We start from the raw sequence: 11047 nt of genomic DNA, 5'->3' as shown, positions 1-11047 counted from the left end.
AATTTGTATTTCTAGTGAATTTCTATGATGTTGATGTGACTAACCTGGAGCTCACGCACGAAAACGTCTTTTCTAGGCTTTTGTTTGGACTGTTTACCTCACTTGACATGAGATATTCTCTGGATGGGTAACTAAAAGGACTGATACAGGTGGAGATGATCAAAAATATTCCCTTTTATCAGCAGAATTTCAAATATTCGGTTTTAACCATTAAGAACAAGAGTTTGGATTTGGTGGCTGATTAATCTCCCTTTTTTTTTTTCTTATTCAAATGACAGGTTTTTTAAAAACCTTAGCCTAAGAGTTCCCGTCATGGCTCAGTGAAAACAAATCTGGCTAGCATCCATGAGTACACAGGTTCAATCCCTGGCCTCACTCAGTAGGTTAAAGACCCAGCATTGCCTTGAGCTGTGGTGTAAGTCGCAACTGTAGGTCTGATCACGTGATGCTGTGACTGTGGTGCAGGCCAGTAGCCGTTGCTCTGATTCAACCCCTAGCCTGGGAACCTCCATACACCACAGATGCAGCCCTAAAAAGACAAAACAAACAAACAAACAAACGAAAAAACCCTTAGCATATAATAACAGGTAACATATTTTTGAAGGCCAACTATATGCCAGGCATCATCCAAAGCATTTTCCATACACTGTCTCATTTAGTTAGTCCTATCAATAACCCTATGGAAGTGAGTGCCATTTTAATTCCCATTTCTTAGGTGAGGATACTTAAGACACTTAGACACTAAAGTAGTTAAAATTAGCCTAAGGTCAAGTTGACATTAAATGGTAGATTTACTAGAGTCTATGCTCAAATACTACAGTGTACTGCATCCTTTACCATACCATATTGTGTTCTATGAAATAGGCTAGTTATTTCATAGAACAGGATGAGAATTTTCCACATTTTATTATGTCATTAACCTACAGCGATTTCCTGAATCTGTTTTCAAAAACCTGCCAGCACATAACTGGCAACCACAATGGAATGTAATAATCATCTTTCAGCTCCTTAATAACCCTCGTGCATTGAACAATCAAGAGAACGGAAGGGTCAAGTGGAAGGCAACGCCCTGTAGTGCTATGAATGTGTTTGAGGATTTTCTGCAATGACGCCTGGGGGATACATGGGCCTTCTCAGCATATTAGAGTGTAAGAGCCTCTCACAACATCTGTTCCAACAACATCTCTAGACAGTACATGCAGTATCATCCTTAAAAGGCAATGTTCAGAAAGCCCTAAGCAATTGTTAAGATTTTTTGGCCACCTCCAAAGAGGAAAGCAAACAAAGCAAGCAATTCATGTTCCAACTCTCTATATAAATTCTATTGGTTATTTAGACTCTAGTAGTTATTTAGCCCCTAGGTTACATGCTTAAACTGTGAGACAGAATGTGTCCTATGAGACCACAGTGCATTAGAAATCTGTGACCTGTGTCTCAAGGTTATTTTAATGTAAATTCCTAAAAGCTGGGTAATGTGAGTACAGCTGCTGGAGGAAGCCACAAGTACCAGGACACCTCTCTTCTGAGGATATTAAGCTCTTTGAAGGCATATGTGAGTGCCCTTCAAGAAAAGACAGTGCTAAAGAAAATTTCAGATGGAGGACTATCTCCAAACTATCCCAGAACCAATCTTGACCCAAACAGTCCAAGGCCGGCCAACAGGGGGTACTTGGAATTAAGTTTTTCTGTCACCAGCAAAGACTCTCCGAGGCAAGCCCGCACATGTAAGCCTTCTCCCAAATCTCTGACCATATTACTGGACTTCAACATCACCATGAGAACCTGGGCTTGAATTGCACCGTACTTGATTCCTGGAAGCCCCTTTTCTCAGGGCCTGGACACTAGCATCCATAACAGTCCCACCTCCAAAACCATCTCCACACCTGCAGCTGCCCCATGTCTTACTTAAAACTGGGCAGAAGGGTGCAAATAAAATGCTGCCTCCTGTCTGAATTCCAACACAATATTGGCTTGAATTCCGGCTGCCCTACACCAGACTCCACATTACTGTCCCTTGCACAGATGCTGTGTCCAACCTTGCTAGTACTCATCAAATTCATTTCCTCTTCTTGGGCTCATAGCCCAGTCTCTCTTACAGTTAGATATGACCATAAGATTCAGTTTTACCAAAGACAAGTGAAAAGTGGATACTGGGTTTAGCCCATAGAAACCTTGTATGTGCCTCTTTCCCCTTCCAGGGCAAACTAAAAAGCTATTTATTAAAAATGGCCGGGGGCGGGGGGAGTGGGATGAACTGGGAGTTTGGGGTTAGTAGATGCAAACTATTACATTTATAATAGATAAGAAATGAGGTCCTGCTGTATAGCACTGGGAACTATGTCTTGTCTCTTGGGACAGACCATGATGGAAGGTAATATAAGGAAGGGAATGTGTGTGTATATAGATGTGTGTGTGTGTATACATATATATATATATATATAACTGGGCCATTATGTTCTACAGTAGAAATTGGGACAACATTGTAAATTAGCTATGCTTTAAAAAAATTTTTTTTAATTTAATGGTGATATCATGCTCACTTTGGCAACACACATACAGAAATTGGACCAATACAGATATTAGCATGGCCCCTGCACGAAGAAGACACAAAAATTCATGAAGCACTCCATTTTTAATAACATATAATGGAATATAATTTGAAAAAATATATAACTGTATCAGTCAGTTTGCTGTATACCTGAAACTAATACAATACTGTAAATCAACTATACTTCAATTTTTAAAACTGGCAAAGCCTATCAGCCTGGTCCCCTGTATGCCTAAACATAGCATTAGTTCCCCACCAACTAAAAATGTCTAAAACTGTTCATGAAAGTGAAAATAAACTTGAATGTATTTGAGCCATTATGCATTCTGGAGACTTTGGTCACTGCAGTTGGCCTATCCAACGAATACAAATGAATCAAGCCCCAATCCAAAAATACCCTTTAGAGAATCATCCACGAGGATCTTCCTCACTGATGAGTTAAGCTCCCTGGCCCTGTACTCAGTGTCAGCTTGCTGGTTTCTCCTACCATGTATGGTTGAGATCCCAGCTTCTTATTTGCCAATCCCATCTAAATAAGCATAGCACTCTATGGGCTCAGGGGTGAAAAAGGCTAGATTTGTGGCAAGGAGATGTGGGAGTATAGACATGCACAACCCTAAGCCTGTTTCTCTCAGTCTGCTCATACAGGGTGGCTTGACTGTCATCCTTCAGTTACAAAATTTAAGCAACTTCAGTGTCACTCTGTGAAGAGATGAAGGGATCCACAAGAATGCCAATCAATATATTACTGACTTCCCTTATTTTTGTAGGGTAGTTTTTTTAATTGGTTCTTGTGGTAGGATATGTAAAAATTGCCTTCTTTAGGGTAATTAGGAACTTCTGAAACAAGATGTAACATCTGTTAACCCAATTTAAAAATATTGTTGGGGTATTCTGGGTTCCTATCTGATATGTGCTCTTCTTGCAATGCTTAAGAGAGGCTAATCAACAGAAGGCAGAGATAAGACACAAGAGAGAAGCACAAGGACCATGGTAAGACCAGTGAATAATCATGAGCATGTGCCAATTGTTGCACTTTATTTGCTGTAAAAGGAGTTCCTTGATCAGAAGAAATGCTATATGGAACAATATGATGGTATATAAGGCATTCTGTATGCACAAGGATGATAGTTTGGTAGAAGTATTGCACTCAGAGAAATCAAATCCATGTCCAAAGTGTCTGTTCCAATAAGAGCAAAGTGCTGCCCCTTCCACAATGGAAGCAGTCCAGTATAATCAAACTGGTGCCATATTGGGAGCTCAATATTGCTCTCTTCTGCTCATGGATTGGGCACTCAGTAGCAACCATAGCCAAGTTGGCCTTAATGAGAAGTCCATGTTCCATGTTGTTGAGCTCATACATAACGTATGAATTTAGGATCAGTCTTTCCAGTTTGGAAAAAAAGACTATTGGAATTTTTATGGGGATTGCATTGAAGCTATACATTTCTTTAGGACATACTGCCATCTTAAGTCTTCTAAAGCATGAACGTGGGATATCATTCCATTTAGTTGGGTCTCCTTTAATTTCTTTCAGCAGTGTTCTGTATCTTCTTGAATTTGATGAGACTTGTTTTGTGGCCTAACATGTGATCTATGATGGAGAATGCTCCATATGCTCTGGAGAAGAATGTATATTCTGCTGCTGCTAGATGGAATATTTTGTATATGTCTGTTAGGCCCATTTGGTCTATAATGTTGTCCAATTCCACTGTTTTCTCATTGATTTTCTATCTGGGTTAAACATTGTTGAAAGTAGAGGATTGAAGTTCCACCATTGTATTTCTCTCCCTTCAGATCTGTTATTTTTTCATATATTTAGATGCTCTGATGTTAGGTGCATATATATTTACAACTGTTATATCCTCTTGATGAAATTACACCTTTATCATTAATGACCTTGTCTTTCATAACTGTTTTTGAGTTAAAGTCTATTTTATCCAATGTAGGAATAGGTACCCCTGCTCTCTTGGTTTCCACTTACATGAAATATCTTTTTCCATCTCTTCATTTTCAGCCTATGTGTATCCTTAAAGCTTAGGTGAGTCTCTTGTAGGCAGCATATAGTTGAGTCTTGTTTTTTTTTTAACCCATTTAGCCACTCTATGACTTTCTAGTGGATAATTTAATCCATTTACAAGTAGCATATTTTTTTGATAGATGAGGACTTACTAATGATATCTTATTGTTTCCTGGGTCTTTTGTAGTTCCCTTATTTCTTTCCTTTTATCTTGCTGCCTTCATGAACTGATGATTTTCAATTTTGATATGCTTTGATTCTCTTCTCTTTATCTTTTGTGTACCTATAGGTTTCTGCTTTGCAGTTACCAGGAGGTTTACATAAAATAGTTTAGAGATATAGCAGTCCATTTTACACTGATAATGACTTATCTTCAATCACATACAAAAACTCTACCTTTTTAGTCCTCCCTTTTATGTTTTTGTTATCACAGTTTACCTCTTTTTATAGATGTATTCATAAATTATTGCAGGTATAATTATTTTTAATACTTTTGCTCTTCAACATTTATACTAGAGCTAAGTGGTTAACACACACTATAAATAGTATTAGAGTATTCTGATTTTGACCCAATACTTACCTTTCCATGTATATTTTCATGTTACTAATTCACATCTTTTTATGTTTTAAAGTTATTAATTAGCATCTTTTCATTTCAGCTTAAATAACTTCCTTCAGCATTTCTTACAAGTCTGGTGGTGATTGACTCTCACCAGCTTTTGTTTGGGAAAGTGTTTATATCTCCTTGATTTTTTTTTTTTTTTTTTTTTTGCTTTTTCAGGGCTCCACTTGCATCATGTGGAAGTTCCCAGGCTAGAGGTCTAATCAGAGCTGTAGTTGCCAGCTTATACAACAGCCACAGCAAGGCCAGATCCTAGCCACATCTGCCACCTACATCACAGCTCACGGTGACATCAGATTCTTAACCCACTGAGCAAGGCCAGGAATTGAACCCACACCCTCATGGATACTAATTGGGTTATTTCCACTGTGCCACAATGGGAACTCCTGTATCTCCTTGATTTTTGAAAGACCACTTTGCCAGTTGGATATTACTGGTTGGGAGGGTTGTTTATATCAATTGTATATATTTTCTTTCAGTGGTATATATTTCACTTTGAATACATAACTCTCTCCTGGCCTATAAAGTTTCTGCTGAAAAATCTGCTGATAGACTTATGGGAGTTCTTTTCTAAGTTATAACCTCTCTTGCTGCTTTTAAGATTCTTTTTGTCTTTAATTTTTGACAGTGTCTTGGAGAATATCACTTTAAGTTGAAATTGTTTGCTGACCTATGAGCTTCATGAAATAGAAATTCATAACTTCAAATCTCTACCCAGATTTAGGACATTCACAACCATTATTTCTTTCTTCCCTGTTCTACACCTCTCTTCTCCTTCTGGGACTCCAATCAATAATTCACAGATTGGTCCTTTTTATGATTAATTTTGGCCAATTTCAGCTCTTGGCACAGTAGCAGCTACTCATTTTCATTCCCTCATCCACAGCCCTCTGGCAGGCAACTATGCATATCTTCTAGAAACAACCTGTACAAAACTTGCAGGAGCCAGGATGGGGGGTGGGGAGCCCCTGCCCTCTGATTATCAGGGATCCATGCTTTGACTACTGACTGATCACAGAGGTGTAGAAAAGGGGTAGAACCATTTTTGTTCTACCACCTCCCATTGTCAGAAGCCTCTCTCCCTCTGGCTAAAGTGACTTCTAGTGGATATTAAGAGTCAGTGCCCCTTTTTCCCTCTTCATTTTTCTCTATTTCCCCTTTTACAAACCAGACATTAAATACAATTTTCCTACAGAGGTAACTGCAACTATGGAGGAAATGAGAAGGTGACTGTGTACCTATGGAGGAAATGAAAAAGCAACTGTGCACCTACGGAGGAAATGAGAAAGCAACTGTGCACGCCCAGGAAAGACATGAGAATACATGAGAAAACCTTATGTTTATACCACAGGCTAATCCTTAACACAAAAATAACCTGCAACAAATTAAAGACAAAGAAAAATAATAAATAAAAACAATTTTTTATAAACTAGCAAACCCCTGGGGAGGGGGAGAACCATGTCTGTGTTTACATTAGACTCAAATGCCCAGCTGTCAACAAAATACACAAAAGAAATAGAAAATTATGACCTGTTCAAAGGAAACAAACAAACAGAAACTATCCCTGAAAAAGACCTGGGAGGCAGACCTCCTAGAAAGACTTTTCATATGACTCATTTTTTTGTGATATTCACTTTACTGTAGCACTCCAGAATTGAACCCACAATATTTCTGAGGTATGCCTGTACTTTAAATGTAAATGTATTAAACTTTCCAATCAAAAGACAGAGATTGGTAGAATGAATTTATGAAATCATCCAGCCATATGTTATCTATAATTGACTCATTTTAGATCCAAAAGTTCAAACAGACTGAAAGTGAAAGGATGGGAAAAGATACATAATGCAAATAATAACCAAAAGAAAGTATAACAAAATAACTTTACATTTATAAGAGACAAAGAGACAAAGTATACATTAATACTAGGTTCAATATAGCATGAAGATACAACAATAATGAATACCTGCACACCTAATAACAGGCCATCAAAATATAAGAAGAAAAGCTGACAAAATTAAGGGGATAAATAGACAGTTCTACAGTAATAGTTGGAGATTTCAAAAGAAAATAAGGAAATCAAAGACTTAAACAGCACAATAGCCAACTAGGTTTAAAAGACATATACAGAATACTCTACACAACAACATACACATTCTTCTTAAGTGCACACGGCACACTTTCCAGGATAGACAACATCCTAAATCACAAATAACATCTCAGTAGTTAAAAAGATAGATATTATACAATGTATCTTCTCCAATCACAATAGGATGAAGTTAAAAATAAGTAACAGAATTAATTTGGAAAATTCACAAGTTTGTGGAAATTAAACAACACAATTGTTGGAACCCTTATGGATCATTGTTGGGAATGTAAAATGGCATGGCAAATCCTTAAAAATCTTTGAATAGAATTACCACATGACCTAGAAATTCCACTTCTGGGTATATACCCAGAAGAACTGACAGCAGGATCTGAAAGATATATTTGTAATTCCATGTTCATAGGCAGCACTGTTCACAGTAACTAAAATATGGAAGAAATCCAAATAAGCATTGACAGATGAATAGATAAGCCAACTGTGGGGTATATACATACAGTGGAATATACTCAGCCTTAGAAAGACAGGAAATTCTGACCTATGCTTCAACATAGATGAACCTTGAGGACATAATGCTAAGTAAAATAGGCCAGTCACCAAAAAAAAAAAACAAATAGTGTATGGTCCACTTATATAATGTACTTAGAGTAGTCAAAATCAGAGACAGAAAATAGGTAGAATGATGGCTGCCAGGGGCTAGAAAAGAGAGGGATAGGGAGTTAGTTTTCATTTTACAAGTTTTATAAGTTGTGAAGATAGATGGTGGTGATAATTGTACATTAGTGATGTATGTACTACTGCTGACCTGCACAATTAAAAATGACTTAAGATGGTAAATATTATATTTTGTGACTTTACCACAATTTTAAAAATGAGGGAATTCCAATTTCTGATTCCACATATAATGAGTTTTGAAGTCACCATTCTGTCCTAACAATACATAAAAAGCTGAACAGACTGAAAAATCAAAAACTCTTCTTGGACCCACGAGAAGAGAAGACATAGGGTAAACTGCTGTTCCCAAGACTGCAAAGACAGGCAAATAGAGGGATATGCAGTATACAGGAGCAGAGACTCACAAGTGGAAAATATTGATTAAGCCAGTGCCAGGTAGGAAATACTGAACTGTAATTGATGAATTGCTGAAGGCTGAGTGTAGACAACACTGAGAGTTAAAAACTGCAGCAGGACTAGTCATAAGTGGGCTGCCCACAATACTGTGAGATTTACCTGCAGAACCTCGACCAGATTCCCATAGTAAATACTGGAGAAAAATTCTCCGACTTCCAGCAGAAGGTGGGGGAAAAGGACCATTTTGAAATAAGAGCACTCTTTCCTTAATAAAGTCCACCCTAAGGGGAAATCTAGTTAACCAGAGTCTAACTTTATAGGGTATTATTAGAACCTAAGTGATCTGGGGAAGGGAAATACCCATTTTCAGCCCTCTCTAGCTATCCAATCAAACCAATAAAACACTTGTGAAGTTCACAGTCCTGAGACACAGGCTCACTAAAAGACTGCGACTTAGTCATAAAGCTACAAAAAGCTTCCCTTCCCCCTCACACCTCACCACCACATTACTGAAAGCCACTCTGCAGCAGTGCCCTTTACTCCACACATCATGACTGGCTATTAAGAAAAAATTAGAAGGCATACCAAAAGTCGAAAAACATATTTTGAAGAAACACAGCAAGCATAAAAACCACACATGGAAGGGGTATTGGCATTTTTTAGGATGAGAATTTAAAATAATTTTGATTAATATGCTAAGGACTATAAAGGATAAATTTGGCAGAATGCAAGAACTGATGGGCAAGCAATGTAAGCATTGCTTCAGTATTGATTAGCGATAAAAATCCTAAGAAAGAACTCATATCTATATAAGGAAGAACACTCAAGAAGGAATTAAGTGAAACTGACCAAAATTAGACAAAGAGAAAATCTTGAAAGCAGCTAGGGAAAAGAAACAAATCACACAAGGGAACCCCAATAAAGTTATTAGCATATTTTTCAGCAGAAACTCTGTGGCTAGAAGGAAGTGGTATGATATACTTAATGTGATGAAAGGAAAAAACCTCCAATCAAGATTACTTTACCCAGGAAGGCTCTCATTCACATTTGAAGGAGAAATCAAAACCTTCACACATAAGCAAAAGCTGAGAGAATTCAGCAACACTAAACCAGCCTTACAACAAATACTAAAGGAACTTCTCTAGGCAGAAAAGACAGCAACAGGTAACAAAAATACCACAAATGACAAGGCTCAGCAGTAAAGGTAAATATACAGTAAAGATACAAAATCATCCATGCACAATTATACTACCAAATTCAGAAAGCATGAGAAGAAGTGGGTACAAATGGAGGACACTGGAGATGAACTTGCAATTAAGAGAACAACAACTTAAAACAATCTCATATACATATAGAATCGTATATCAAAACTTCAGAATACCTGCAAACCAAAAATCTAAAACTGATACACAAAGAAAAATCAACTCAAATACAACACTAAAGATAGTCATCAATCCAGAAGAGGAGAGAACAGAGAAGAAGGACAGAAAACAGAGCAACAAAAACAAATCCAAAGCAATTAATAAAATGGCAATAAGAACATACATATCAATAATTGCCTTAAATGTTAATGGGCTAAACACCCCAGCCAAAAGACATAGACTGGCTGAATGGATACAAAAACAAGATCCATATACATGCTTTCTTCAAGAGACCCACTTCACTTCTATGGACACACACAAATTCAAAGTGAGAGGATGGAAGAAAATATTCCATGCCAACGGGAATCAAAAGAAAGACAGAGTAGCAATACTCATAACAGACAAAATAGACTTTAAAATGAAGACTATTTTAAGGGACAAGGAAGGTCACTACATAATGACCAAAGGATCAATCCAAGAAGAAGCTAGAACAATTGTAAATATCTACGCACCCAACATAGGTTCACTGCAATAGATAAGGCAACTGCTAACAACCTTAAAAGGACAAATCAACAATAACACAATCATAGTGGGGGACTTTAACATCCCACTTACAGCAATGGACAGATCAGCCAGACAGAAAATCAATAAGGAAACACAGGCCCTGAATGGAGCATTAGACCAGATGGACTTCATACATATTTATAGGACATCCCATCCAAAAGCAACAGAATACACATTCTTCTCAAGTGCACATGGAACATTCTCTAAGATTGAGCACATCCTGCACTACAAATCCAACCTTGGTAACTTTCAGAAAATTGAGATCATACCAAACATCTTTTCCGGCCACAACGCGAAAGGATTGGAAATCAACAGCAAGAAAAAAACTGCAAAAAAACGCAAACACGTGGAAACTAAACAACATGCTACCAAACAAAAAACCAATGGATCACTGAAGAAATCAAAGAGGAAATTAAAAACTACCTAGAGGCAAATGACAACAAAGATACGACACTCCAAAACCTATGGGATGCAGCAAAAGCCGTTCTAAGAGGAAAGTTTATACCAATACAAGCCCACCTCAGGAAACAAGAAAAAGCTCTACTAAACAAGCTAACTTTACATCTAAAGCAGCTCGAGAGAGAAGATCAGACAAGACCTAAAGTTAGTAGAAGGAAAGAAATCATAAAGATCAGAGCTGAAATCAATGAAATAGAAACAAAGAAAACCACTGAAAAGATCTATGAAACAGAAAGCTGGTTCTTGGAAAAGATCAACAAAATTGATAAACCCTTAGCCAGACTTATCAAGAAAAAAAGAG

At 37.4% G+C, this 11047-nt stretch overlaps 1 non-coding gene across 1 annotated transcript; it reads left to right on the top strand.

The window, feature by feature from the left end:
* The first annotated feature begins 2532 nt into the window (after positions 1-2532).
* On the top strand, positions 2533-2636 carry LOC146407126 (U6 spliceosomal RNA). The gene has a single exon (XR_014832584.1). It is a non-coding gene; the product is annotated as a U6 spliceosomal RNA (small nuclear RNA).
* The last annotated feature ends 8411 nt before the right edge of the window (positions 2637-11047 follow it).

This window comes from Sus scrofa, chromosome 1, assembly GCF_054392235.1.
Source record: "Sus scrofa isolate SSC_HxYL_T2T_F1_AM1 chromosome 1, Sscrofa_HxYL_maternal_Yorkshire_Landrace_v2.0, whole genome shotgun sequence".
Classification (NCBI taxonomy): domain Eukaryota; kingdom Metazoa; phylum Chordata; class Mammalia; order Artiodactyla; family Suidae; genus Sus; species Sus scrofa.
The sequence above is the reverse complement of the archived record's forward strand: the minus strand, read 5'-3'. Positions and strand labels throughout refer to the sequence as shown.